Consider the following 25,200-nt stretch of genomic DNA (forward strand, 5'->3'; position numbering starts at 1 on the left):
ACACACACACGCATAGTCGGAGGAGCATTTCGCCCCGGGAAAACAAGAAAAACTGGCAAAAGCAAATGCCAGCTGGCCACTTGAAGACTCAAGTTACAAGAAACACTTAGGGTCGGAGCCGCCTTCGACCTCACCTCGTCCCGCACCCAAAAAAAAAAAAAGAAAAAAATAAACCCCATCAGAATAGAGAGCAGCCCAAGCGAAATGAGTAAAAGGCGCCAAGTGTGAATCTCTATATGCAAAGCAACGACAATCTAGAGTAGGGATGAGGGATGAGAGGGGGCTGTGAAGGGGCAAAGACATTAGGTTGGGGCATTTATGTGTTGCCGCTGGCAAAGTGCAAGTTTTTCTTTGCTTTTCGGCAAAGCAAGGGTTAACGGTTAAGGCTTAGTACTAAATCGGTGCTAAAAATAAGCACAGTGGTCAACATAATCATATTTTTTGTACTGGCAAGCAGAGTGTTGCCATGTGATTTTTCGTCTATGACTCACTTAAGCGAAATGGTTAAGTAAATGTGCCCGATAAGAGGCCGATAATAGCAAAAACAAATAAACTGCGATTACTGAACGACTTTTCAACAAATTTTGTATGTATTATTTAATGTGATTTTGATTTTTGTGATTAATTTTCAGCACTATTCGTTCTCAGTCTTTATTTGTCTTTATATTTTTAATTTTTAATTAAAGTGTTCATATTTTATATTTATAATATTTCATTTTAATTTGTTTTTAGTCAGTATGAACTAAGTAAAAACAAAAATAGAATAAAAAGAATATATTCCATAAATCTAGATTTTTTCCGTAACTTTAATTTTGATTTATAATCTTTTTTTAATTTAAAAAATCACTTCTCAAAATTAAATTCTTTAAATTTAATTAATTTAATTCCATTTAGTTGTGTAAAACTTAATAATTGAATTTCTGCTGAATGATCTGATGTATTATTAAAAAAAATAAATTGTATTCTCAAATATGTATAAAAGAATTACTTATGTAAGATGTAAAGAGGGCTTAAGAGCTGACATTTCCACAAAAGCTCTTTATCTGTGATTCTGTAAATGTGCTTCGAGTATGAATCAAAAGATAACTACTAAAACTCTCCAAATGTTAACCCTATTTGACCCCCGCATTGTGCATTGTGTGTGCTTTGAGCTTGAGAGAAGCTGCCGTTGAGGCTTTTTCTTTGCCTTATCTTCTTTGCACTTGCTATCCGCTCTCCGCTCTCCGCTCGCTCTCTCTCGCTCGCGTAAGCTCATCAGCTGCATAATCCGCATGTGAGACAACGCATTCGCTTTGTATGTGTGTAAGTGTGTGTGTGCGTAAGTGTGTGTGTGTGCGTGCTTTTTTCCCTTGTTGCCAACGTGTCGTATACTCAATGCAGCCACATCCCAAAAGAACACGCACACACACACACACACACACACACACACACACACACACACACACATACACACACACACACATTTATGTTGTATTCATTTGTTTTTCATCTTCTTGCTTTTTTTTTTACATTCTGCTGCTGCATTCTTCTTGTCTTTGTACATTTTTTTCGCACAGTGGCGAGAAAGAGCGCGAATGCTTTATTGTTTTTGCTTTTTAAACAAACAACAACAACAAACACACACACACATACACACGCACACTGACACGCATAAGAAATGCAACTGCATTGGTTTTTTTTCTTTTCATTTTTTCATTTATTGTTTTTGTTTTTGTATCAGTGTTTTTGCTTCTCTCGCATTGTTACTGCCTTTGGCAGTGCACCCTTCGCTCATCGTCCCCCGTCCAACTCCCTTCGTCCAGCAGCAAAAACATGTTTTTATATAATTTCCTGTACGCGTGGCACGAAAGCAAGAAGCATAATCCGTCTCTCTCTTTCTCTCTCTCTCTCTGTCTCTCTCCCTGTCTCTCTCTATCTATCTGGTCATTCTTTTGTCATTTATTTTTGCTGATAATAATAATGCATTTGTTGTTGTTATTGCTGTTGTTGTTGTTGTCTGTCATTGTTTATAATTGTTGGGTTGTGTGGGTGCCTTGCAGATATGCACATGGATACATCCAGTATAAATAGTATATGTACACAAGTATGTATCTCATATCTGACATATCTTTGTACATTTTATACAAACATATTTTTTATAGAACTGCGTAAATTGAATTTCGTAGTTATTTTTCTTTGCATTTTTTTGATTGATTAAAGAAAGCACAACAAGTGCATTGTTTTGCTGTTGCAACAAAACATGAACTCATAAGTTGCTTTCCCTCCCCCCTTATTAATAAGTGGGCGTGGCAAGCCTGAGAATATCAAAGGGATTACCAGTTGACAAGTAATAAACATGTTGACAACGGTAAACTGTTAAGGAATCGAGGTATTTATCGATATAAATGTGTGAACAAAGATTTCAAGAATGCTGAGAATAATAATAATATAATAATTAAAATCAATAATAAATAAGTAGTTTTGAAAAGCTGTTAATTTGTTAATAATTGTATTAATTATATTATTATTATTAATTTATTCACGTGTATTCTTCTCAAATTCTTAAAGTACAAAAAGTAGTTAATCAATGCTTTGAATTTCACAATGAAAGATTTTTAATTGTTAGCTAAATAAATAACTGAGCAACAAACTAAATTTAGAATATGTCCACACATATTTACTACATTTGTTTAACTTGTTTTCTTCTTCATATTAAAATTCATCATTTGTCTTGCAGTATAAGCAAAAATACACTTCAATTTGTGGAGAATAAATAAAATAGATGTGAAGACGATGACTAGCGAATATGTACAATATTAATTTACGAGTGTGGCAACACTGTTTCTTAATGTAAAGCTTAAATATAATAAATGGCTTTGCAGCGCAAACTGCGCCAATACATGTCTGATTGTTTACTAACACACACAAATCTCAATATTAATTTACCGTAATATTTACTGAGTCACAGACAGCCGCAAAACACACACACACACACACACACACACATAAATCGCAAATGCTTCACTTGATCCCCAACAAAATCCAATCCAGCCGCAGCAACTTTTGACACTCGCTGCGAGGCGCTCGCAATTGAGTGTAATTTCAATTTAATTAAAATCTAAGCACGTCTGCAAAATATAAGAAACACAACAATTACGTTGCGACATGAGAATTTTCGCTGAACATGTGCAACAACAGCAACAACAACAGCAACAACATGCGCACATATGTATGCGTGTGTGTGTGTGTGAAGAAACAGACATGGCAACAACAGAAACTTCTTTTGCGCTTCTAAACGGTAATTTAGCCATTAAGCTAACGGTAAAATGTGCAGAATCTTGAGCGCAACAGACTCAGCAGCAGCATCAGCAGCAGCAGCATGCACAGGTAGACAGACAACGTTAATTTCTTTCGCTCTCTTCGATGCTGGCTGAGCTGTCGGCGTCGCCGTCGCCGTCGTCGCGCCGTTGCATAACTGGCTTAAGTTGCTGACTCAGCGCAGGCGAGAAAGCGGCGAACTCTGCTCTCTCCCTGCGCTGCGCTGAGAGAGAATTTTGCATGCGGGAACTTTCATTGAGCATAATACACATAGTGGAGAGTAGTGGAGATTGCGCTCTCAAACCAATTATGCTCAATGCTCTCTCTCTCTTATGCTCAATGATCAGGTTCTAAGCGCTTGTTTTACCTCTTCTTTTTTTTTTTTTTGTTCAGCCTGCTAATTTGTTGTGTGTGTGTGTGCGTGTGTGTGTGTTGCGTCTGCTCGTTATGTAAGCCCAAACAAACAAAAAGAGCAGAGCAGAGCAGAGGAGACGAGAAGATAAGGCAAAAGCATTCCAACAAATTTCACTCAAACGACAATCAAACAATTGGTCAATTCGTCATGCGCTCCACTCACGGAAATACAAATAAGCGCAGCAGCGGCAGCAGCAGCAAGTATTTTGTTTTTTTTTTTCGTTTATTTGTTTACTCCTGAAATTTACACGCAATAAATAAATACAAAACGTGCGTGTGTGAGAGAGAGAGAGGAAGAGGGAGAGAGAGTGAGTGAGAGGCATAAATAATTGTTGGCTGCGACTATCAAAATGCGTTTTGTTTACGTTTTGCCTGCCACTCGATGACTGAATGCAGTTTTTTTTTCCTTTCCACAGTCACTGATAAAAATAAAACCACAAACAACATTTGAGGCGACGGCGAGCGACGAGCGACAAGCGACGACAATAAAACAAACAACTTCCAGACTTGTGGAAAATATCTCAAGCGCAAAAAGGCAAAAGACGCTTGCAAAGCAGACGCCCCGAGTGAAAGATAGAGAGCGAGATAGATATAGCTACATGGATATAGATATAGATATAGTTAGAAAGACGCTGCTACAGCTGCTGCGAGCAGCGCTTTTAATTAACATGGCTTTGTGAAATTCTAGTGAATTTTATTTGATGATGTGCTGTGTTAATGACCACTATCCACAAAACATGCCAAGATCCAGATCCATACACTCCACATTCGAATGGGGCTTATCTTAATAAGTAGTTGTTGATTATGTAGTAGCAGTCGCCTGGAACTAATAGTTACGCGTAAACCTTTAAACCACAACAAAACAGTCGACGCCTGCTGCATTGTCAACTTTAGAGTATCTATGTGTGTGTGTGTGTATCTATGTGCATATATGTATATATATATCATATAAAATCCGCTCGCAGCTTATTTGGCCCAGCACATAAGACAACATTTGAAATGGCCATAACTTTTTAAGCGAAAAAGTGTTATCAACAAAAGCGAGTTTTTAATTAACCTTTTTAAGGATACAACTTAACTGATTTAAGCGCATAATTTAATCAAATATTTAGACACTCAATGCTGAGCACTCGTATACTTTTCTCATATCTTTTAAATAAAATATAACTGAAAATCTTATCAATGAACAAATAGCTCTTCTTTATTATCTTAACAACATCATTTAAATTCTCTTCTCTTCTTCTTTTTTTCTGTGTGCAGTAAAAAATGTTTAACAACATGAATTTCGTACTATAAAAATTAATATAATATATAATAATAAAATAATAATATATATAATTGTTTATATAATATATATAAAAATATAATTAATTTAAGTAGTTTTGCACATTTTTATATTTTGTTATTATTCATCACTTAGGAATTATTCACTAGTCGTCAAGGGTAATCGTAATTTGCAAGAAATATTTTCATTCAGAGAGTTTTACTCAGAAATGACTAGTTAAAATTTAAGCTGAACTGATAAACTATATATAAAAACTATAATTAAATATTCAAGATAATCATGTATATTTTTTTAATGATTTGTGAGCATTGCATTTAAGTTTTTAATTTTTGTTGAATTAATAAAAAATTATTAAAATCAATCTATTTTATCAAATGAAATAAGTTGGAATACTTTACTAACCATTTATTTTTATTATTCGGAATAAAAGTTACATGGCAAAGTAATCCATACTAAATATTATCGCTGAGAATACGTATTTATTTTATGTATATATATACATTTTTTTTAAAAGATACTCATGGTTACTTGAGATACATTTGGGAGCGAGTGTGTTGAGTGCGCTGCCTTCGGAGATAGCATTTCATTGTTGTTGTACAATTTCGCTTATTTACTTAGCATTATTGATGTCTCAATGTGGTTTTTGCTTTGTGGTGTTTTTGTGTTTTTCTTACTTTATTTTTTTATTTTTATATTTATTTTTTTTTGTATTCCTTATTTGGGGCACAGCACGTCGCTAAAAAATTGCTGTACGCTTTCTTGCGTACGCGACAATAAAACATTTTGCGATTTTCAGTTGTATTTTTTTTTGGTTGTTTGTTTTATTATTGTTGTTTTTGCTGTTGTTTTTGCAAAAGAAATGAGTTTATGTATTTTAAACTGACCTCATTACGAGCTGTTGCTCAAACAGTTGTGTGACAAATGAAGCAAAAGTTTTGCTTAGCATTTCAAGTTGTTCTTAGACACAAAATTACAGCTGTGCAAGTGAAGGAAAGCATTTAGGCTACCTTCGGGGCATGTTAGCAGTAATAAATTGTCGGTGTAATTTGTGTGCCACATGCAAGATACAAACTCGAGCCACAAATGTGAACGAAACTTCGACAGATGCCGACCCAACTTAAGTGGCTGATAAGCCACAACGGCAGTTCTCAGTGTTATCTGCTGCTATTATTATTTTTATTATTATTATATCAGTTGTAAGAAAGCATTCATGAGTGTAGTTGAGCATAGTGTACAGGTATGATTATAAATTATTGTGGCAAGGTCTCCCACAATTTCTGTAGTTTAAAGCGAATTAATCAAGTGTACATCAAAATGAAAATAAAAATAAAAATAAAAATACAAATATTTAATATAATTTACACATAATTTACGGTACAGGTCTTTTCCGTTCGCTGGAATTATTTATATAAGTAGTTGATTTTTTTTTCTTTCGAATTTCAAATTAAATTGGTAAAAATGTCACGTAAATTATTTTTTTTTAGCTTTGCATTTTGTATTTTTTATTTATTTTTATTTATTTTTTTGTTTTTGTTTTGGATGTGTCGCGTGTGGGGGAGCGTCGATAAACGCATTGAAAGTTTTCAAGTAGATAAACTCATCAAATTTATTAGTTGTGGAAAGTTTTATCAACAAAGATTGAATCAATGGTCGTTTATCAAATTGTCTCACAAAATCACAGAACTGGCCAACAAAGAAATAAATAAAAAACAAATCACAAAATGACCAAAGACAGAGATACAATTTTTAAGGTTGCTCACTGAAAGTGATTGTGATTTATGAACAATTCATGTTGAAATCAAATGAATTATTACACTCAACAAATGTATGTTAATATTTAAATTTATGTATTATTATATTGTTAATTAATAAACGATACCAGAGAAAATAGGCTTGTTTTTCAGAGCTTAAAGTCTTGCAGCTTTTGCATTGGCTTAAGTTGAGACAGAAATGAGTTATTGCATTTAAAAATCCAGGAAAATCACTGTGAAAATCTATTTGAAATTTATAAAATAATTTTTTTAATGAACTCTCAGAAAAGCTTAACGTTTTTACAGCGCTCGAATGCTGTTCTAAACAGGATATAAGTCTTTAAGTCTAGCACTTGAGTAGACTCAAGTACTTAAAAAGTCATTAGAATTTCAGAAGACACGCTCAAACGACAACTGCACGATCGTTTTTATTGGCTTTTACCACAGACGCATAACAATTGCCAACTGGGGACTGTCGACTGGGTCTTAATCCAAAAGCAGCGCTTCAAAGGAAGCCAACTTATCAGCTACCAACTTATTTCCGCAAAGTGAGAGAGAAACCCAAAGACGTAGAACTCATATACAGATATATATATATATATATATATAGATAGACATAAGTGTGTGTGTGTGTGTAGATATCAAGCTGCGGGCATATGCCATGAAAAGGGCCATGGAAATGGAAATGAAAATGGAAAAGAAGCGATTGAGATAGGGGCACACATGTTTTGCATATCACTCAGGGCTGGCTCACAGAGGTAACATTTTGGATAGATACGAGACTGTTAGAAAATGCAGCAACAAGTAAGCAAAAACAAAAGCAAAGCCAGGCCAAGCCAAGCCAAGCCAGGCCAGGCCAAGCCAAGCCAAGCCAAGCCAGGCCAGGCCAAGCCAAGTGAGCAGCGAGCAGAGCGGGGAGATGTGCTCGGGTTTACGTGTCTGGAATGCTTGACACAAACGAAATACTGCCACAACTGAGGAATAAAATAATAAAAAAAAAACAATACAAAAAACACTACATGGCATAGCATTTGAATGTTGCTTTTTTTTTGTTTTTCTTTTTTGTATTTAACTGTTTGCAGTGCGTTCGCGGCAGCTGTTTAAATTTTGTGACTGATAAGCCAACGTGAACGAAAAAACGACGACTTTAAATTGCTCAACGTTGATCAAGCCGACGCTAAAATACTCTATACAGGTATGCATAGCAGAAACCTATCGATAACAAGCCAAACTAATGAGTTTAGTTCACGTTCAAAAGGTATCCCTTGCACTAGAAATATTTGTATAAATTATACAATATATACTCGATTCTCTGGGGCAAAGGGTATACAAATGAGTGTGGCTTTGGCATTTCGATTCGATAACTGTTTCATAACTGGCACACTCGGAGAAACACAGAGCCGAAACCGAGAGACTTGGACTCGTTTCGGGTCTACGAGGCACCCCCACAAAGGCATTTTGTACTTGCGCAAATGGATTTTAGCATTAAATGTTGAGCAAATACAAATGTTTGGTATTTCCAAAACTTTAAAATGGGTTAATTTGAACAAAAAAACAGCGTCTACCACACAACACAAAACATAAATCAATGTAAATAATTGGCTTTTGTATATTACAACAAAACAAAGGCATTTATTTTCATATGCCAAACGACTAACTGGCAATTAGCATGCGAGTCGAATAATCAAGCCACAATTAGCTAGTCAATAAAAAAAGTAAAACAAATACAAAAACAAAAACAAAACAATAGAAAATAAATTAAGAAAAGCCTGAAAACGTTAATCGAATATTTGATGTTCTGAAGCCCTTTATTGCCATCCATCAACATAATTTACTATATCATTTTAATGCTGTATCTGCATATATATGCCTAGAATTATAATACTCAAATAAATTTCTGAACATAATTACAAAGCACTTTTACAAATGGAAAATAAATAAATAAAACGGAAAGGATAAACAATAAGTAAATAAAACGTGTTTGTTTTTTAAATAAAATAAAATAAATAAAATATTTAAAGTTGATGCCATTTATTAGATATTTTATTTTAAAAACTTAAAATTGAACAAATATCTTAAGAAAATCGAAAAACAATTTCTTTGAATAAAAATACTTTATTTTATGGAAAAAAAACTGCTCAGTGAAATTACCATTTATTATCAGAAAAGATATACCCCAGATGCCGTTGCTGAACAACCTTTTTTAATAATATATTAATTATTATTATACCATTATGGTATATCCAAACCTGCATTTCAGTTTTCAAGGTACCCTTTTATATTTCAATAAAAAATTCAATTTATAATTCATATTTACTGTTAAAATATACAAGATAAAATATAATATTTCTGGCAATAATCAAATAAATAATGGCTCCACATTTATTGTAAAGATTTAGGAGAAACCTATCAAAAATGGGACAGAGAAAAGGCAAAAGAAATAGGAATAATCTTTGGAACTGAGGAGCTTAAGTATTTAAAATTAATGACTTAAGATTAATAGAAGGAGCACAATGCCAAACGGCGATTGACATCCTAGTTAAAGCCTCATAACCCAATGAGAAGGCTTTGGCATCTGAGCTGAGATGAGCTGTATATTTAAGAATAGGGCGTAAAATAAGTTTAATGGTAATATGGCAAATGAACTCACAATGCCCGGAAGCAGTTTGGACTGACAGGAACCGACAGGTTCCGCGCAGCAGTCAGCCAGTCAGTCAGTCCGTCAGTCCGTCAGTCAGTCGGTTTTGGCTACAAATAGTGGTGAGTAGCAAGTGTTTAGCTGATAATAATAACAACAATAACCTGAGGCAATCCTGTTCGTGTCGTCAATCAATTCATTAATCACAACAATACAATGTATCTATAGATGGCCAGCTGTGGCACAGAGATATATAGAGAGAGAGAGAGAGAGTGGGGGGAGAAGGGGCATTGCCAAAATTTTATCTGAGTTCTGCTTCATTTGTGCCAAAACGTGTTTATGTCAAATTTGTGCAATTAATCAAATCAAACAGCGACGCAAGTGTGTTTATTGAGCGAGAGACAAAACAGCAGAAAATATGCAGAAAATGCGGATAATTTTCCATTATTCAATGCGCCGGCTGCTTCCTGTTTTCCTGTTTTCTTTACAAAGCAGCACCCTCCCTCAATTCTGGCTGGTTTTTCTCACTTTCCTTGTTTTTTTCTTGGTAGAAAATCTCTCCCACAAAATCTCGCCCGCTAATGTAAATATTTCCACTGGGCAATTGAATTAAAAAGGTAATTTTGCCCTGAGGACACCTAAGCATATAATATGTAAGCAAGAAATATGAACATATTTTTAAGTATATACTTCATGTGTACAGTATACATTTGTACATAGATCAACGTCTGTGAAATGGGCGAAAATCAAAGAATATGTTTTAAAACCAATTAAGTTTTATGGAGTCGTTTTTTACAACTTGCCCGGCAACAAAAACAGCTCGGTTCACAATTTAATGGCCGGGCCGCCCAAATAAAAATGCTTGGCGACAAATTTTGCTATTCGAAGTGAAATTGCTGGGGAATGTAATAAAAAGCGTTTTACATTTGAAATTCTTCTGCTTGGGTGAGTTCAGCGCGGAGCGAACTTCTCCATGGGCCTTGTTCCCTTTGTTCCATTTTACCCACAAATTTGACATATGCGAAAAAAGAAAAAAACGGTTTAAAAAAAATAAAAATAATAATAAAAGTGAAAAGTGACTACATTTAACAAAGTTTTAGTTAAAGTTTAAAAACACATTCCTTACAATTCATTTAATTCTGCTCTATTCTTGATACACTTAAATATATTAAGTACATAAATATAATAAAAGGAAAGTCAGCTGATTTTCCTGTATATCGAAACCTAAATACAAAATAATATTACTTAAATTGTTATGAAAGTTGACATATTGCTCTTCATTGGTAATATATCCTTTTACTACCAATATTGCCTTTGTCTTATTTTTTGCGTATCATTTTTAAATCCTTTTCAGTATGAAAAAAAAAGGGAATCAAATTGAGTCAGCGCAAAAGCAATTTCCACTTTTTACTTTTAAATGGAAAGCAATTTTAAATACAACCAATTTTAGTCTCGATATTTTATTTATTTTTATTTTAATTTTTCTTTTAATCATTGCGCTCCAATTTTAAGTCGGAATTGAATTCTAAATTTTTGAATTTAATTCTACTTTTTCGTTATTTGCCTTACAGCGAAAAGCATCTTTTAGTTTCAACATTAACATTAATTACACAACTGCAAATGCTTTTTCCAGTGCGATTTGTGACAAATCAGTTGTCATACAAAAATAAATAGGTAAATAAAAATATATACATAAGCTTTTATTACGCCTTGATTTTGTTTGCAGACAAATCAGTTTTGGACATGACTTGGTCAACAGCAGCACAGCAGCTCAGTACAACTTGGCCAATGACAGTGATTCATTGATTTTTTTTCCACAGCTACGACGCCCCGAAGTATGCAATTAATTGCGCTTAGCCATCTTCCCGAGCCACTCTCTGCCAGTCACATCTCTCATTAGCCAGTATCACCTGGCCTAAGTAGTTGAGCCAACACACACACACACACACACACACAACATATACATATATGTAAACTCGGCCGAGACATTTAATTGAATTTGAGTGAGTTGAATGTGAGTTGTCCAATAATAGCACAAAAGTTGTCAAGGCAATTCGCTAAGAGTCGACGAGTTCAGAGTAATACAATACATATAATGTATATATATATTTATATACAACATCTAATATATATATATATGTACAGCAAACATACAGCTTAGGACTGTTCTCTTCTGATCAGTGTTGAACTTCAAACTCCATGACCAAAAGCAAAATTTAATTACAAAAATTTATAATGCGCCCACGGCACAAATACAAAGAAATTAATTAATTGAAATGTTCAAAGTAATGATTGCTGCACAAACTAGGTAAATATCCTGTAAAAATATTAATATTAAGTATTAAGTTAATTTTATTTAAAAAAAAAACTATTTTTAATAGTTTAAGTTCTGTAAAAATCTATTTAAACTATGCACAGAAAAGTAAAATGGAGCTCAAGTTTGTAAAAACTAATAAATATTTAAAAAAATATGCATTTTTTTTAATATTTTTACTTTAAAAGCTTGTAAATATTTATTAAAAAACCAGCTTTTTTTTATATTTTCTATAACATATTTTTATTTGAAATATTTTAGTAAGTTAGAAAATAAAATGATTTGTTAAGAAATTTGCTACAAATATTTATTAGTTAATTATATTTAAATTTTCTGCGTTGAAGCATTTTACATTTTAATCATTTGTAATATTAATTTTAGATTTTTATTTCTTAAAAGGGGTTTTTTTCTCTTTAATTTAAGGTCGTGTTTGGTCCACATTATTTAATAAATAAAGTAAAAAAAATAGTAATTTCTTTTTTAAATCTTTTATATTCATTATGTATTATTTATTTACATTAATTTGTATTATATGTAGATCTATCAATTATTTCTGAGTACCCGAAGCAAGCAGTTCTTGTCTATATTATGGGCTGTACACAATAGATTTCATATAATATAAATTTGCATACACAGCGCAAAGAGTCTAGCCATAAGCGAAAACAAATAGAGTAGAGCACTTAAATATTTGCTGTCGTGTATTACCATATGCCAAAAACAATAACAACAACAATAACAGCAACAACAGAAACAACAACAATAACAAATGAAACAGCAACAACAACAATAACAAATGAAACAGCTATGTAGAAGTTATTGTTATATTGCGATTCGATTCGATTTTGGATGGTCTGGCCATTTTTGGCAGAGCTCTTGAGATAGTGATTGAGAGGGGGAGCTGGGGCGGGGTGGGATGGGATGGGATGGGGTGTGGGTGCCTCTATAAAACAATCGAGAATCGACAATCGACACTTATGCAGGCCGGCAGTGTGGATCGCATTGCATTTGAATTGGGAACGGTCCGAGTGGCGATTGAGTTTGGTTTTGGATTGTATAAAATATGCAGCAATGGAATTTGCTGCCCCATTTGCAGTTCAGCTGATTTGCATTGCGTTTGGCGTTTGGCGTTGTAAACAAGCCGCCACAAGCCACAAGCAACATTCTCACTTCATCATGTATACAAAAGAAAAACACTAACCCCGCCCACCTCCCTCCCCGCCCTCGCATCACTTTCCCCGCGTGCGTCACACTAATTAACTGTTCAAAACTTTGGCATGATTTATGCGAGCGACCTGTCAATCGAGTTCACAATCCATCATACAAAGAATATTCCTTGGGGAAAATATTTGGACTTTTGGCAAATGTCATTCAGCAGTTCATATAAGTTCATATATTATTCAAAATTATATTATAAATATAAAAACTAAAATGCTTCAGTGTTTGATTTTGAGAACATTTTTATGCATCCAATTAATGATTGTTGACACATTAAATATTTTCGATTTGCTTATTTCTGGACCAATTTCAAAATATATAATGCATAAAAAAATGTTTTCGAAAGAAAATATAATAAAATTAATAAACTAGAGCGAACAGCTATAAATTGTTTTTCTATTTCTATCAATGTGGTATGTGACAAGTTGAAGGTGCTAATTAATAAGTCTGCTTAAGAAATCCTAATGAACACAAAGATTATTAATATATTATTCTTAATTAGTATCTCACATCATCTGCCTTAGTTATGTAAGGGCATTTAATAGTCAGCAAGCTGTATCTAAATGTTTTTTTATTTTTTATTTTTTTACGTTATTTTTGTCATAATTACTCATACACAACTTTCAGTCGAGTAGTAATACACACATATCTATCTATCTATCTATCTATATATATGTATATATTTATATCTCTATCTCAATCTGTATTTACTTTATTTATTTGGCTTTTATGTAAATTCAGTTTTGAATTGCCTTAGAAATTTTGCTGGCCAATAAACAAAGACTACGTAAATTTGACAGTTAGCACTTGAAAGTGCCTTTTTTATGGAGGGCCTCAACAAGTTGTTTATGTAGTAAGAATGAATAAAAAAAAAACAAAACGAACAAATGTGTTTTTAATGTTGGCCCTCAAGGAAAACTGATGTCAGACAAAATATGTACAGGTTCTTTGATAAGTATTTATGGCTGGATAAAATAAAAGACAACATAATAGAGAAATATATAATGAAAACCATTTCTAATGGGAATTTTAATAAAAACATTTTAGATCATACGAAAAAGCATTCTAATAAAACTAATGTTTGAATAAAATAATTCGCGTTTTCTTGGCATCGAATTTGAGTATTTATTGTATATATTTACAGATAGATTTGATTAATAGATGCTTATATTTTATGACAAAGAAAAAAACATAAATCATAAATATGTAAATTTAGTTTGGCATGGATGTTTAATGTGCTGCGATAATAAAAAGGCTGCGACTATTTTTCTTTTTTTGTTTTGTTGCTTCTCTGGTGTCCTGCAACGCCCAAATTTGTAACGCTGCCAAACAAAGCTTAGCAGAAGCAAACAAAAAACCCAACACCTTTTTTTATACGCTGCTTTTCTGGCTGTTATAGTTATATGAGTTTTGTTCACACAGCAGCCAAAAAAAAACCGGCTCATTTCCAACAGCTGCAAACAACGCCTAAATACAAAATGGGAAAAAAACGGCACAACAAAAAAAAAGTTGTCTAATAATTTCTAAAGATGCTGAGGCTGCCCGACTCTCATTGTCTGCGATTTGAGATGTTTTTTCTTTCGGGCATAGCTTTATTTTGACTGTCAGATTTGAATACGCAGCGGCAGCGGCAGCAGCAGCAGACATAAATCTTGTTTTGATTTATTTATTTGTGAATTTTCAACAGCAGCGTTGACGACGACAACAGCAGCGACGTCAGCAGCGACGAGGAACTTGCCTTAAGTTCAATTCAAAGCTTTTGGCGCATAGTTTTCATGCGCGCGTCACTCACACAATGAGCGCGCGAAGCAATTGAAGCAGCAACAATAGAACAGAGAACCAGAGAGCAGCGCGGTCAAGCGAACAGCAGCAGCAGCAGCGCAGCAGCAGCGACGTTGGCAGCAGCAAACTGTAGGCGTCAATGGTAGCCAAAGACAAGAGAGGCTCAAATTTCGGGGCAATGGCAAGCAAAGGGCGCCCAATGCTTCAGCTTCTGCTCTCTCCCTCTCCCTCTCCTATACCACCCTCTCTCTCTGTTTCTCTCTGTTAGAAGCAGCGACTAAGCAGTGAGCGCTTTTGCTGTTTTCGGTTAGCTGCTTGTCGTTTTTTCGTTGATGACCTTGAAAAAGCTGTATCTAAAAATCGGGTGCAATCAACTTTATAAACACTCACACACTCACACACACGCACACATACAGAAGCTGCTGCTGAGTGCCTCTGCCTCACACACGCTCATTAATATTTCCCCTACATTTCTCACACACACATAAAAGCTTGCAGAACGTTAGGTAAATTCTTGAAGCCCCAACGTGCCGCTACACTCTCTCTTCTGTGTTTACGTGTGTGTGTGTGTGTGAGCATATAATAATTATTATTATATTCTAGATTCTGTGCGACGTTCTTGTTATTGTTGTGTTAGTTGTGTTTGCTTCTCTTTGAAAGGTGGTCGCTGCTTTTGGTGCTTATCTCTTGTTCGCTTTGGTTTCGCTTTTTGTGTAATAACAGAGTTTAGCGGCGTTTAACCGAAAAACAAAATACAAAAAATGAAAAGAAAAAAAGTTGTTTGGAGCGGTCAGCGCTTGCGCAACAGGTAGCCAAAGTAGTTCAACATCTGAGAGTCAAAAGAGAAAAAAAACAAAAATGATCCGTCCGTTCACCGTTTGAACTCACAGAGAGAGAGAAAGAGAGAGAGAGATAGATTAGCTGTGTGCGTCGTGCGTCGCTCTCAAGCGCAATTTAACTGACAGCAGCAGAGCTTTGAGATGCCATATTATAATATGATGAAGCTTGTAAATGATATGAGCAAACCTACATAAAAAGCTTTTAAAGTGTAGAGTAGTTAAGGCAAAAGAACGAGAGCAAAGAATTCTTCAATTGAACGTGCAAACAATTATTTACTGTAATTGTAGTTCAAAGCTTTATCGAAGTCATTTTCGCAACTTGTATGTACTTAATGTGATCTCAATAATTCGCACTATATTCGCAAAAAAAGCTTGACAAAGGAATTGAGCTGAAGATTTAATCGAGCTTTTACAACTTTCTAGCTAAGAAAATAGACTTCAAAAACAATTCAAATTTTTTGACTTCACTGACAGTTCAAAGACCTGGCTGCGAGCGAATTGAATTGAATTGAGTTGAATTGGCATTAAATCGGCATTCCTTCGATTTAATGCCTGCATTAGCTCACAGTGTTTTATTTAAACATTTATTTTATTTATTTGCGCCAGCTAACGAACCTATGACATCAACATTGTTTCAGCCACAAAAAATACAAAATATGTTTAAATGTTTTTCTTATATAAGAGCGTATACACCCAGTACACCCTGTATACCCTAACTAGCTAGAGTGGAGTATTCAAAGTTAGTCGTAACCTAATCAATTAAAAGTTTATTAATATTAACCAATATCCAAGCAGATGAACAAAGCATTTATTTCTATTAGAATCGCATCTCTCACATTTTTCACGCTCATAAATTAATGTGATTCGCAGGGCTTTATTATTTATTTATTTATTTATCATTTATTGTGGCCAAGAGCGAGCCTAAGCCCTGCTTGGAGCTGAGAGCATGGCTTGTTGACCAGTTGAGCAATGCGTCGTCGTCGTCGTCGTCGTTGTTTACTTAATTCAACAGAATTGAGATGAGCTAATCTCTCGTGTTTTTTTTTTTGTCCGAATGCGAGACTGGCCAACTTTGACTTGAGATTTTTAATTAAGATAATTGTAGTAAGCCACAAAAATAACAGACGTCAGTGAGTAACCAACCAGTGACAAGTTATAAGTACAGCCAATACAAAAAAAAACCCCAGTAATAAATCTGGAGTCGGGAGTGCTCGCTATACATCAAATAAATTATAATAGATACATAACTTTAATGGGAATAAGCTTGATTAAGAAAATTGTGAATTATCGATAATTATCGATTTGGGAAAAATCCAGAATAGCCAAACTATAAGAATAGTAACTCGTCGTCGTATGCAAACATATATTTTCAATCTCGTTCAACCTACCCATTTTAGATAATTCTTAGGGTATACGAAAAATGAACATTTCTGGAACGAGAAAAGAAACATTTGTCTCGTATCTGTCAGTGTTTATGAATATCGGATAAACACAACGACGTCAATTTAGTTAATATGCCTTCAAAGGTAAATGCAGATGGTAAATAATATTGATATGTGAATATGTGATACATATATGACATATATATATATATATATATATATCTGCAAATGGTATATAGCTGAGGGGTGTTCACTTTACTTTACAGTATGGCTTGAAATGCCATAAGCACTTGCATTTCGATTTTATTATACAAACAAACAAAAATGAATAAATAAATAAAATGAGTATCAAATCAAATTCGTTTAAAGAAGCACTCAAACACACACACACACACACACACACACATTTGCAATACGTATATTTATATATGGCATACATAATATTAAAAGAAATCGCACCCAAAAACCAAATTGGCATAAACTACGTCGAAAATAAATTGAAATCTAAAAATGAATTTCAAATGCGGCAAACCCCAAAAAACACGCAAAGCAAACAAAACAAAACCAAACAAATATGTTGTGTGTGCGTCTGTGTAGGTGTATGGACTGTACGTGTGTGTGTGTGTGTGCGTGTGTGCGTGTGTGTTGGAGGAAATAGTGTAGCAGAGCCGACAAATGACAATCGCACTTCTTGACATTTGTTGATACGACGAAGATGTGCCGAGTGAAATGTAAGCAGCAACAACAATTTGTCTGTGGGTTTACAACAAAAATAGAAAGCAACAATGAAGAAGAGGTAAACTGTATTATAGAACTATATATTTGTTTACAGTGTAGGGCTTTAGGAATGGCTTGAATATGCTATATGTACTATAAATACGGTATACACAATATATACTATATAAACTAGTATACTTTTACTTTATATATAAACCATTCTTAAAAATATGTTAATATTTCTGAGAACCGTTCTTAACTTGAATTAAGTTGAGAGAGGATTTTCAAGAGAGAAGCAAAAATTATATTTGCAGTTGGCAGCCCTAGGATAAGCCAGGTTCTCAATAAATATTATTATTTATTATGTACCTATATATATAAGATATTCTTGAAGATAACTTATTGAAAACCTTTTCTAACCCATTCCAGAAAGAGAATTGAGAAGATAAACTCTCAATAATTTTTTATCTGATATCTTGCTTGTCTTTTTTAAGTAATATTTACAATAAATAAGTTTAAATTGCGTGGGTTTTCATAGGCATAGTCTAAAAAAATGTTGATTTCCTTTAATTAATGTTGTACTTTTTGTATTTTTTTTTTGTATTTTTGTGTCGCCATTAAATAAATAAACACTGTTAAGTAATTTTCTTTACTCTATTACTTTTTGTGACTGGTAAAAAGCTGTTGGAATTGTTAAGTTACAATCAACTGGAAACTCTTATTAGAGGGTTACATAACTTCTGATGTTTATAGCTAGGACATTGTCATATGTCATCCTTTAATAGAGGGTTACACAACTTACTATTTATATAGCTATGTGGCATATGTCAATATGTCTAATAACTGGAAATAGATGCAATTTGGTCGACGAAAATATTTTCTTACTAATCTATTCACATTCTTTATGTGTTTCCAGGTTGAATATTTAAAGCAAACACATTTTTCAACAACTATCAAATTAATTGAATTTGGTTTTCAGCATCTTTGGTCATTATTATGATTATTTTTAGAATTTGTGTATTACGATTACTTGAACCTCTCTCAGATATAGTTGGCATTTCTCTGAACCCCTAGAAAAGTGTACCAGAAAAGGACCAATTAGTAGATCTCTCTCACTCTCCTGCTAAGTTTCTGGATGTTTTGATTAGGTAGACTGTCCCTATTTCAGGGACTTCACTTTACATACCCATCGATCATTAGTGCCTTTTTTCAATGTTATCCACTGAGCTTAACACTTCAGCAATTTGAGACGTTTCAGAAATGATTTAACTGCTATTTACAAAGAAGCTGACAGAAAGCAGGCCCGGCACAAAGACCTTCAATATGGAACTTGAAAAAAAATTAAAATTATAGCAAAACTCGTGGAACACACACAACAAAAAAAAAAAAAAAACTCAAAAAGAAGGTAACCAAAAACCAGTTTTCAGCTGGAAAACAATAACAACAACAAAATAACGAGTAAAATTGGTATGATATTGTACGTAAGCCGTAATTGAAGTTAACGTAATTATAAATGTGGCCCGCAACAAGAACAAAGTGGTTACAAAAAAAGGAACGAGAAAATAACGAACACAAAATACCCTTAACTAAAACTTGACTCACAAATCTATTTTTTGTTGGTTTTCACTGGTTTTTTTTTGTATAATAATTATTTGAATAGTTCATTTTTTTATTATATTATTTAATTTTCTTCTTAATTAATTTGTTTTCCTTTTATTTTATATTGTTAATTTTTAAAATCCTTTTTTAAAATTGAAGAATGTTTTTAGCAAATAACAACTGCATTTTCAAATGCCGTTTTGCATACTGCGTAAGGAAATTAGGAATGAGATGAGATAATGTCAGCGTGGAGAATGTAACTGCAAGCTGGGAAACTGAGAACTGAGAGCGGAGAACTGAGAGCTGGAACCGAGACTCACCCAGCCTTAGACCCCAAGTCTCACCAACTCCAGACTCAAAGATGACGATGTGTTGCGCTTAATTTCCCAATTTACATGGAAAACTTTTCAAGACGCTACAGAAATTCATTTGTGGCTTCACATCACAAACTGTGCAATATTTGCAGTAGGGGGCAGTAGGGTGCAGAAGGGGTGGTAGGGGGGAGTGGCAGGGGCAGTTGCGAGCAACGCTTCTTCACAAATATAAGTCGAAAAACGTGCGCTTTACATTTTTCCTCGATACAAACAACAAAAAAAAGAGAGAAAAATAAAAATAAAAATGAAATAAATCGAGATTCAAGGTTTTGAGGACATTGACGCAAATGTCAGCGAGGGAGAGAGAGCGAGAGCGAGAGAGAGAGAGAGATGGAAACAAGTTTTGAATAGCTCATGTAATACATATAGAGACAGATACAGATACTTATTACTTATATATATATATATATATGGATATGCATCAAGAGATGAGTGACAAAAGATGACCGATTTGCAAATGTTGCTCTGAGTTTTGAAAGTCAAACATCAAACGGTCTTTAGCAGATAGTGCAAAAAAAAAAAGATATTTTGATTAATTTTCTTTTGTCGATACTTTGGAGCAAAGCTTAAGAGTTTTCTTGGAATAATATTAATATGGAATAATCCAAATATGTTGAAAAATATCTCTTAAAGCTAGTTGGTGCCTTCATCTAGCTAATGTTTGATATTAATATAGAAAATAGTTCATCTAAAGTATTTGTATTTGATTAACCTAAATGAATAGTGTAATTTGTTCTTTAAGCTATTCACTTTGGACTGTTTGTTAAAAAAAGGATCATTGAGTTAGGAGATGTTTGATGTTTATTGTAGAGTTGTTTTTGGCAAAGTGTGTTGTTTTTTGGGTGGGTTTTTAATTCGCATGATCCTGGTCTGTCCTAAGAGTCTAATTATTTTCGTTTGATCTAACCTTCCTCTAACAACTATATGAGACTTGTTTTATTAGAAATGATTATTTTTTAAGTTGGGGTAAGATAATAAAATAAAAGTTACAAAATCTTCACAATAGTTGACTCAGAATAAATTTTAAGCCCAAGTGTTTTCTTAACAAATTTTATAGTGATTTATATGTATAAATTAATATTTATTATCTATAATATTTTTATAGTTTAAGCATTTAATATGTGTAATATTAAATTAAAAATTGCCTTTAAATTTGATTTGTATTTATATTTAATTTATTTTCATTTTTTGCTTTGTATTAGTCGACATTTAATGAAATAAATAAAAAAAAAGCAGATTCAAATATTGTTCGACGTCTATTAAACATTTTTATTTACTTTTTTTATTTTATTTTATTTTTTTCTTGTGACGTACACTGCCTCAAAACATTTCATGAACACTCCTGAGCTCTCTTGCATTCTATACGAATTCTTTGCAATCTCTCTCTCTCTCTCTATCTGTCGCTGTCTGTCGGTGTCGCTCTCCTTGGCTCGCTCTCTCTCCTGCCTTATCAGCAGAGCTCTCGCTGTCTTTGGCAGTTTCAAAACAAAGTCCATTTGTGATTGTTGGTCAATATTTTCAGCGTACAGTAGAGACAACATTTAAAATGCTATTATCTAATCGCCACCGATAGTTTGCATGTGTGTGTGTGTGTGCGTGTGTGTCTGTCTGTGTGTGTGTGTGTGTGTGAGAGAGAGAGCGCGAACTTACCTTGGCGATAAGCCTTAGCACAATGTTTAGTTAGTTATTTTTTTATTATTATTAAATTATGAGCAGAAGCAATTAAGTCGAGGGACCCAAGGAAAAAAATGATTATTAAAAAAAAAACCAAAAAACCAAAATTTCAACTTACGTACAAAACTATTTATAAAGAAATTGTTTCTGCGGCTCAAAACTGGTAAAACCTGTTCGCAAATGCTGTGGGCCAAAACGAAATAACGAATAAAAAACACAAAAAAAAAAAAACACCATCTAACAATAAACTAATTAAATCAAATCAAAATACGTCGGAAAAGAGCGACAGAGACAGAAAGCGGGTGACTGAGTGAGAGAGAGAGAGAGCGAGGCAAAAGAGTGAAAGAGAGTGAGCAAACTGCACATAAAAATAGCCGCAGAAAATGTTCATTGAAAAAATTATAAATAAAATGTTGAAAAATGCCTAAGTGTATTTATATATTTAAATATACATATATATATATATATATAATATAGTGTATATGTATTTATTTCAATACCATATGCAAAATGTGGGAGATAAGAAAGCAAATTGGCCGACAAGCTCAAGTGATACGGCATAAATGTATCTGTATCTGTAAGATACGATGTATCTGTGAGATACTTGCACTCGCACTTCACATGACACGAAGCGTTAAAAATTCACGACTAAATAAAACACACACAGAGAGACACACACACACATGCACAACAAATACCAAGTTCTGTGTGTCAATTCATCATTTTGGCAATTTAGTTAGTTTAGTTTTCGCTGTTTTTGTTTGCTTGTCATTAAGTTCAGTTAAGACAGCCTTTAGGCCAATGTTTGCCACTGCATTACCATTGAAATTCGAACTGAACTCTTTGCTATGAATTGTTCATTTAAATACAGTGAGGCAAACAATTAGTGCTCAAATCCGTTAGATCAGAATAAAAACAGAGCTAATCGATACTAACTGTTGTGCTAATTGGCAAATATCTGCGTTAACTATATCTTTTTTCTAGTTTTTAAATTTAAATTTGTATTATTTTTATTAAAAATCAAATTCTCTATTTATAATCTATAATCAATAAAATACAATTTATTTTTCGGTATTAATGGATTTTTTCAGTTAACTTTATTTACTATTTATTGTTAACTAGAACAATGATTTTCGTTCAGTGTACAAGAATTTCTATTTACTTAAACTTATGCAGCCCAATTGCCGATGACTCGAAATTGATAAACACCTCAAATATCTGATAGCTGAAGTAAGCCCAATAAGAAATCAGAAAAGTATAAAATTTACTACCTAAATCATAGAGAAATTTTGGATAGAGAAAATGCAGTAGTTCTCTCGGGGTTTAAATTACAAATGCAGATCACCAATCTTATAATTATACACAAATTTTAGAAGCTATCACAAAAGTTGTAAGCGAAATAACAAAATTTGAAAAAATATTCAAATTGACTTAATTCATATTAAAACTAAAATCCAAATGAGTATTTGTTTAATTGGATTATGGGTGAATTTGTATTTTTATTTAAGAATGATTGATTGAAATATTCATTAAATATTGATTGATGTATACCTTTTTTATTATTTTATTCAAAGCTTTCGACTCGAAAAGCTTCTTCAATCAATATTTCGAAGTGCGTAGTAATCCAAGTTTTCATTGAGTTTGTTTCGCTGCATTTTGACGATATTTTTACATATTTTGTGTGATTAATTTTTTAATTATCGATAATTATTATTTGCACATTTATTTTCACTTATTTGCGATGCTGGGCAACACTGGCCTAACAATTAATTTGGTTGATTGTAAATTTTTGTTGTTGTTGTTGTTGTTGTATACAATTTGCAAAGTGAAACCGTTGCGTGTATAAATATATATATATATATATTTATACATACATATATATATATATATGTATATATGTGTATTACTCTATATGTAGCTATAAATTTGCTTTCTATTGATTTAATATTTTCCAAGGCGAACTTGATAGATTTTTGTTTGGTTTTTCTTCTTGTTATTTATATATCTTTTTATTTATGGTAAATTTGTGAGAATATATATATGCATGTATATATATAGTGTATTTATTGATTTCTTCAAGAAATTATATAGTACTTGTCGTAGAAGTCAGAACTATGGAGCCAAAAAGGAGCAAAAAAAAGAAGACAACAGAAAAATATAAAAACAAAGTAAATAGACTATTAGAAAAAGAACAACTTTAAGTTTAGATAGTTGGTCGAGGAGGGGGTGGTGGGCGGGCGGGTTTTTTTGGTCGACAACATTTGACTCGGTGCGAGTGCGAAACGAAATGGAAACGAAACAAAATATAAATAAAGATACGCGCAGGCGGCGACAGGCGACAGGCGACGTACGAAGACGACCACAAAGCGAGTGACGACAATTCGATTATGAAACGCGGCTAAGCGACAAGAGAGCGAGAGCGAGAGAGCGAGAAAGAGAGAGAGAGCCGAGGCGGCCACGAGAACGCGCGCGCTCCGAGAGAGAGAGAGAGAGAGAGAGAGAGAGAGAGACACGGTGGCAATGAAACGAGACACTAAAATTCCGTAACCGAATTGAAATTTATTTTTGAAAGAAAATATACAAAACACTTTTTTGTGATTTTTGTGCAGTTTGTTTTCAATAAAATTGCAATATTTTTGAATTGTTGGCAGCAAACTTGGGCAGTTGGTGGCGAATTGCGAGCAATTTGCGTTGCAAACACTTAACGCACACACACACACACACACACCAACACACACACGCACACACACACTTTGCTTTTCTCCTTTTATATTTTTTTTTTGATTCGCTTTTTGTGTGCACTTTGAGATTTTTGAATAATTGTAGATATTTGTTGCTATTAATTCACTATTGTTTGGATAGAGTTAGTTGCGATAGATTGGCTGGGAATCACGCACGACGCACGAGGCACGAACGGAGACACGTCGACAGTGGGACAAGCAGAGAGGCTGGCAATTTTTTTATATTTATTTTATTTTTATTTTTTTTTGTCTGCCTTGTTCCGGGGGCCCGGCCAAGCAAACCTCACCAAACGAAATACAAACTCGAACTGAAACGCATCCAAGAGATACACCAGCTGTGTGTGTTCAGTTCAGTTCATTCCGCGCTCTCTCTCTCTCTCTCTCTATCTGTCTCACACTCTCTCTCTCTCTCTATCTCGCTGTCAAGTGTCGCGAGAGCGTCCGCCGTATTTTTTGCTAACTGTTGGCAACACTTTGCCCCATGGCAGTGCAGCATAGTGCGCCTCTGCTTGCACCAATGACGAACTGTCGTGCAATCAGAACGAGATGCAGCAACTCTACTGTGGTATTTTTAAGTTCGCTCTCGCGCGCTCTCCCTCTCTCTCGCTCTCTTTCTCTCTTTCGCTCTCTCTCTCTCTGGAGGCCACTGCCGGCATTTTCATTTTGCGTGGTGGCCCCACAATTAGCGTATCTGAGAGATACGACGACGACTACGTCAAGAACGGTACGCAAAAATCAAAAACAATAATTGCTGTTTTGAGCGTATTTTGTGTTTTTGTTTTGAGAATAAAAAGTCAAATATCCAAACAGATACTTAAACTGTGAATACAATCAAGTTTCCGAAATTAAATGCCAAGATTTTCCAACAAAAGTTGATCAACAAGGAAAATAAAGAAAATAAATAAATATCACAACAAAAACATAAACACGAAACGGCGAATGCAACAAAAAAATAAATAAAAACACATATTTTGATGACGAAACACATGTTGTGTTTACACACACAAACACACACACACATACACACAAAGAGCGTGAGAGAGAGAGAGAGAGAGAGAGAGAGAGAGAGCTGCAATTGGCGCTCATTTGCAGCTTTGTCGCGCAACGCAGCGACAAAAACAAATTAAGAACAAAAAAAAAACACAATAAAAAACAACAACAAAATGGAAAAGCTCTCC

The 25,200-nt window shown here is 33.8% G+C and overlaps 1 long non-coding RNA gene across 1 annotated transcript in view; it reads right to left on the reverse strand.

Moving 5' to 3' along the window:
* The window catches only part of LOC116805738, an 82,769-nt gene extending 59,626 nt beyond the window's left edge, over positions 1-23,143 (reverse strand). Inside the window, exon 1 of the long non-coding RNA XR_004365367.1 lies at positions 22,833-23,143. This is a non-coding gene — a long non-coding RNA (uncharacterized LOC116805738). The remainder of the gene's footprint in view (positions 1-22,832) is intronic.
* Positions 23,144-25,200: the final 2,057 nt, after the last annotated feature.

The sequence above is a fragment of the Drosophila grimshawi genome, unplaced genomic scaffold (genome assembly GCF_018153295.1).
Source record: "Drosophila grimshawi isolate 15287-2541.00 unplaced genomic scaffold, ASM1815329v1 contig_1377, whole genome shotgun sequence".
Taxonomy (NCBI): Eukaryota; Metazoa; Arthropoda; class Insecta; order Diptera; family Drosophilidae; genus Drosophila; species Drosophila grimshawi.